Below are 6,527 nucleotides of genomic sequence, written 5' to 3' on the forward strand. Positions count from 1 at the left end.
GAAGTGGCAAATTTGCATGTGTTACCTAGATGACGTAATGATTTTTGGGAGGACCTTCGCCGAGCATAACAGCCGTTTAGCTGTGGTCCTTAACTGCATGGAGAAAGTGGGTCTTGTGCTGATCTCTAAGAAGTGCCGCTTAGGTGAACGCCATATCTTTGTGCTTGGGCATTTGGTTGACAAAGACGGTGTTAGGCCTGACCTACGGAAGATTGAAGCTGTCAGCTACGTCAAAGAGCCGAAGTCTGTGAAAGAACTCAGGATCTTCCTGGGACTTTGATCTTATTTTCGACGCTTCATCCCTAAGTTTGCTGACGTAGCCTACCCCCTCATATGCCTCTTGCAGAAAGATATTACTTTCAAATGGACTCCTGAATGTGATTCTGCGTTTCGCCAGCTCAAGTTTTTTCTTACCTTGCGACCCATACTGCGTCATTTCAGCCCGACAGCTCCCACTGAACTCAACACTGACGCAAGTTGCATCGGCGTGGGGGCTGTGCTCATACAACGGCATGACGGAAACCAACACATTGTCGCTTACGCAAGTCCCACCCTTAGCAAGTCTGAACGCAACTATACCGTGACAGAGCAAGAGTGCCTTGCCGGCGTGTTTGGCATACAGCGGTTTCGCTCGTGCCTTTATGGACGTTCCTTTACAGCCATCACCGATCATCATTCGCTTTGCTGGCTGGTGAATCTACGCGACCCCTGCGGGCGGTTGGCCCGCTGGGCATTACGCCTTTAGGAGTTCAACTTTACAGTGTCGTACGAAAGTGGCCGCCAACACGCTGACGCTGACTGCCTCTCGCAACTTCCTTCTGCGATGACAACTTTGACGACTATCTTGCCGCCGTTTCCGTACAATTTCCGGATCTTGCCACTTTCCAGCGAGAACAACGAAAAGATCAAGACTTGGTATCACTTTTTGAAAAAGCTCGTGATCCGGCATCTGCGAACCCTTTCTGCATTCGCGATGGTTTACTGTATCGAAAAAATTACTCGTCTGGTGGTGCACGCTTTCTGCTAGTCGTTCCGGCTAGCCTCTATTCCTCTGTTCTACACTCTATGCACGACGACGTTACAGCTGGGCACTTGGGGTTTGCCAGGACTCTTACGCGCATTAAGGAACGTTTCTACTGGCCAAATATGCGTCGAACGACTCAGCGTTACGTGAACTCCTGCGTGCAGTGCCAGCGGTTCAAGCTCCCCACGACTTCTCCGCCGGCCCACTTACATACGATGACACCACCTACCACACCATATGAGCAAGTGCGTGTTGACCTCATAGGCCCGTTTCCCCGCTCGTCTAAAGGCAATCGCTGGGTCATCGTGTGCGTTGATCATCTCACGTGTTACTGTGAGACTGCCGCCATCCCTTCCGCCACCGCCGCTGACGTCCCGTTCTCTCTTCTTCATGCTGTCGTCCTCCGTCATGGGCTTCCTCGTGTAATTATCAGTGACAGAGGCCGCCAGTTTACGGCAGATGTTGTGGAACAGCTTCTGCGCTATTGTACTTGCCAGTTGCGTCACTTTACGCCGTACCATCCCCAGACAAATGGCCTCGTCGGACGTACAAACCGGACACTGGCAAACATGCTTGCGATGTATGTTGACTCGCGGCACAAGAACTGGGATGACGTGCTTCTTTTCATTACTTACGCCTATAACACCTCGAAGCATGAGACAACTTCTTATAGTCCATTTTTCCTCCTCTACGCTCGTCCGCCTCGACGTTCTCTTGACACCAATTTACCGTTCTCTCTCGACACCGAGCCGTCTGTTTCGAGCACCCTCTGCCGCGCTGAAGAGGCTCGTCAGGTCGCCCGATTACGCACTCTGGCCTCGCAAGACCGCTCTAAGCAACGCTACGATCGTCGGCATCAGAATGTCTCCTACCTTCCCGGCGACTTAGCGTGGCTCTGGACACCTCTCAGCAAGCGTGGTTTGTCCCAAAAGCTGTTGTCGCACTACACAGGCCCATTTAATGTGCTCAAACGCATCAATGAGTTGAATTACATCGTGTCTCGCCAATGTTCCCACGGTCGCCCCTCTCGGAAAACACAGGTAGTTCATGTCGTAAGAATGAAGCACTGCCACTCTTGCTCGGGACTCTGACAGCCCAGGGGCTTCGTCTGTGATAGGGGAAGTGTCAGGCATGCGCACAGAAGAGGAGAAGCAAGTGCAAAAAGAGGTTCTCCGGAATAGAGGAAGAAGAGGAGGATGCTCACCATCTGTTAGTTAGGACATCAGGCTAAGGTGCAGAATCACTCTGTAAATAAACCTTAAAAATATATTATGTGTGTGTGTGTGTGTGTGTGTGTGTGTGTGTGTGTGTGTGTGTGTGTGTGTGTGTGTGTGTGTGTGTGTGTGTGTGTGTGTGTGTGTGTGTGTGTGTGTGTGTGTGTGTGTGTGTGTGTGTGTGTGTGTGTGTGTGTGTGCGTGTGCGTGTGCGTGTGCGTGCGTGCGTGCGTGCGTGCGTGCGCGCGCGCGAAGGCCAATCCGACGGCCCAAACATCTATACATTCTGTTTTCCTTCACCACGCCTGACTTTTTTTCTAAAGTATTCTGAACCAAGCTCAAATAATCTCCTTTTTCGGCGGCTGCATGTTGCGCAGTAATGTGACCACCCCGTTTTCGGCTTCCAAGCTCATGGAAGGCTATAATGTCTGTCAAATCTCCATTTACATTAAGTACACCGTACACGTAATACTTTCGCGTTTAACTTACGAAAATCACGAACAACAAATGGGGCGATATATATGTTAAACATGTTAAATATAGATGTTAAATATAGACTACGTAATGTGAATATGACCGAGATAATTTCATAATAAGTAGGAGATTACGGTTTTTCCCACGACACAAACATAATTTTATTCTTCGTCCTTTTATCTTCAACTTATAGCTTTGCGACATCGTTCTCATTCAGCAAGACGCATAATTCATACACTATGTAGATGATATCACTGTTTTCCTACCGTGCAATTCTTATAAAGGCCTTATCAGCATAGCTCAGAATTTTTTTACCCATCTCCTAAAGTGGGGCCTGTTTAATATGACACACAATATAGTATATAACTCAGAGAATATAGAAGTTTTCCACTGAGTAAAAGTGCTTGGCATATACTTCCCACACACATTGCAACGGAACACTCATGTGGATTTTTATGCTTCAGACTTTTTTCATAGCAGGTATATGAAAGCGAAACCGCTACATCTTATCAACGTCAACTAAACTGATAATTTACAATTCCCTCTTTGGATCCCATCTTGTTTAGGGCAGAACAGCAGCCTCCAATTTGTCCAAAACGCTATTGATGCAAGAGAAAATAAGTGCAATTGCAAACGTGCCTTACATCTCCCACATCGAAGGGCTTTATATCAAGTGCAACTTGCCGAAAGTTTATTATTTGTACAATCAAAATCTCTTACCTACCTACTATTTCCCTCTAAAGCAACAAGCAAATCATTTATTAACAAATATAGCAAAGTTATATCAGTCTATTTAAAAATATAATACGCTAAGCCACGAAAAATGACTCATCCCTGTCTCGTGGACGAATTTCGGCAATCAAACGAATGCAAACACCTTACCGCAGTACTAAATTCCTACCTATACACCGACATAAACATCATACATTACCATCATCGGAGGTCATGTGCCTTTTGAAATGTATCGTTTAAAATATAATCTTACAGTGAAAATATGTCTATCTTGTCATTTTTTTTTTTGCCTAATGCGTTTCTCTGCCATCTGTTTGCCAATTTGTAAAAGAGGCCAAGGATCCCTCAAGCAGTGAACAAGAAGCTTTTACCTTTGCTCCTTCCATCTACTTGAAAATGAGTCCGAAAGTCCAATAAATGAAATAAAATGAAATTACCTTTTTCGGCCGATGTGCACCTTAAGCGCTAAATTCTGTGTGTACCCCATGCTAATCATTACAATAATTCTGCTTCTTTACTATGTTTGTATTCCATGAGGCTGCTAACACGGCATGCCTTCATCAGAGGAACACTGACTGTCTTCCCTGGAGACAGATTCTGCTTTCTGACCTAGTCCTACCATATCATATTAATCACACTATAATAAAATATGTTAGAAGTAACAAAAAAAGGGAAGCTCCTGAGGAAGAGCACCGAGCTGCCGAAGGACTGTAGAGAAATGGCGCTCAAAAGCACAGCGCCCTGTATACTATTGAGGTGGTAGTTTGGGCTTGTTGGTAACACATGTTACAAAAATAGCGAAGGTAAAGAATAAGGACAAGCAAAGACACGCACGAGCGCTAACTTCCAACCTAAAGTCTTCACACTGTATACGCTGTTGCCTTTATACGATGTGCCTTATATTGTCACGGGTTCTATCGCTACCCGGACGGCAGTCCAGAAGGACAGGGTCAAAGGACGGGGTTGAGGCACAGGAGGCAGAGAGCAGGCGCTTGACCAGGCAAAAGCAGCGGCGTCCCAGAACCACGCGCACTCCGCAGAACTTCGTCTTCTTCTGCCTCCATAACTGACACGGTTAGCGCGGGTTACACTACTCCTCCCCCTGAAAGGCGCATCGTCCCGATGCGCGCTCCAGCGTAACTGAAACGTTAAATCGACCAGAGCTCAGAGTCAGAATACGTGGTTCTAGCGTTCACAGTAAGTTTTGAGGCGAACCACATGCACCACTTCAGGATGAGGGGGCCGACGAGATGTGCTCGGAACAATCGGAATCACCTCGTAATTCACGTCGCTTATACGGCGAACGACCTCGTATGGGCCAAAGTAACGTTTTAGCAGCTTCTCGCTGAGACCGCGACGGCGAACGGGAGTCCACACCCACACTTTATCACCAGGTGCAAAATGAACGTCACGATGCCGGAGGTTGTACCTGCGTGCATCGACGTGCTGGCGGTCTTGGATGCGTAGTCGTGCCAACTGTCGGGCTTCTTCTGCGTGCTGGGTTACCAGTTGGACATCGTCGTAAGAGTAGGCCTCCGGCTCATGGGGAAGCATGGCGTCAAGCATGGTAATCACCTCTCGGCCATGCACCAGGCGGAACGGCGAAATCCCTGTTGTTTCCTGAGTTGCGGTGTTGTAAGCGAAAGTTACGTAGGGAAGAACATCGTCCCATGTACGGTGCTCGACGTCCACATACATAGATATCATGTCGGCCATAGTCTTATTAAGGCGCTCTGTGAGCCCATTCGTTTGGGGGTGGTATGCGGTTGTTTTGCAGGTGGTGCGTGTTGCTTAAACGCAAGATCTCTGCCATTAGCTGGGACACGAACGCGGCACCGCGATCTGTGATTAAGACTTCGGGAGCACCGTGACGGAGGACGATGGACTCGACGAAAAACTTCGCTACATCAGCCGCTGTTGCAGAAGGCAAAGCTCGCGATTCGGCATACCGTGTGAGGTAATCCGTAGCTACAGCAATCCAGCGGTGTCCCGAGTTGGACGTAGGAAAAGGTCCGAGCAGGTCCATGCCTACCTGCTGGAACGGAGTCATAGGCGGCGGAATGGGGTGAAGATGTCCTGCGGGTTGTACGGGCGGAGTCTTACGTCTTTGACATTCGCGGCAGGTCCTGGTATAGTGACGAACAGTCTTAGCAAGTTGAGGCCAGTAATACTTGGAACGAATTCGTGCGAGTGTTAGGCTGTATCCCAAATGCCCGGAAGTTGGGTCGTCATGACAAGAGTCCATAATTTCATTACGTAGGTCAGCCGGAATAACCAGTAGCCAAGACCTCGCACTCGCTGCGAAGCTCTTTTTGTATAGCACATTGCTGCGAAGACGTAATGCGGGTAGAACGCGCAAGAAGACGCGTGGAATGGTGCCTTCTTTACCTTCCAGATGGGCGATTACTTCACGAAGTTCAGTGTCGTGTCGCTGCCGCGCTGCCATATCGACCGTGCTTATGGTACCTATAAAAGCATCTTCATACTCGTCGTCTTGACCGTCAGATGCTGATTTTATAGGGGCTCTCGAGAGGCAGTCAGCATCTGTGTGCCTGCGACCGGACTTATAAACTATTGCAGCATCGAATTCTTGCAACAGAAGGGCCCACCGTGCAAGTCGCCCTGAAGGGTCTCTCATAGTGCTGAGCCAACATTAGAGTGATGGTCGGTAACCACCTGAAATGGGCGTCCGTACAAGTAGGGTCGGAACTTATTAATCGCCCAAACTACCGCGAGGCATTCTTTTTCAGTGGTCGAGTAGTTAGTCTCCGCCTTCGATAATGTTCGACTTGCGTAAGCGATCACACGCTCGGTCCCGTTCTGTTTTTGAATGAGCACGGCTCCGAGGCCCTTGTTGCTAGAGTCTGTATGAACTTCAGTCTCGGCGTCCTGATCAAAGTGCCCGAGTACAGGGGAGGTCTGTAAGCTTTATTTAAGGCAGTCGAATGCACGCTGCTGTTCATCCGACCACTGGAAGGCGACGTTCTCCTTCGTGAGATGAGTAAGTGGTGCAGCGACATGAGAAAAATTGGGAACAAAGCGCCTATAGTAAGCGCAGAGGCCCAGAAACCTCCGTACGGCGT

Source organism: Amblyomma maculatum, chromosome 10 (genome assembly GCF_055883805.1).
Source record: "Amblyomma maculatum isolate TAMU_Amacu chromosome 10, ASM5588380v1, whole genome shotgun sequence".
In the NCBI taxonomy this organism is placed as follows: Eukaryota; Metazoa; Arthropoda; class Arachnida; order Ixodida; family Ixodidae; genus Amblyomma; species Amblyomma maculatum.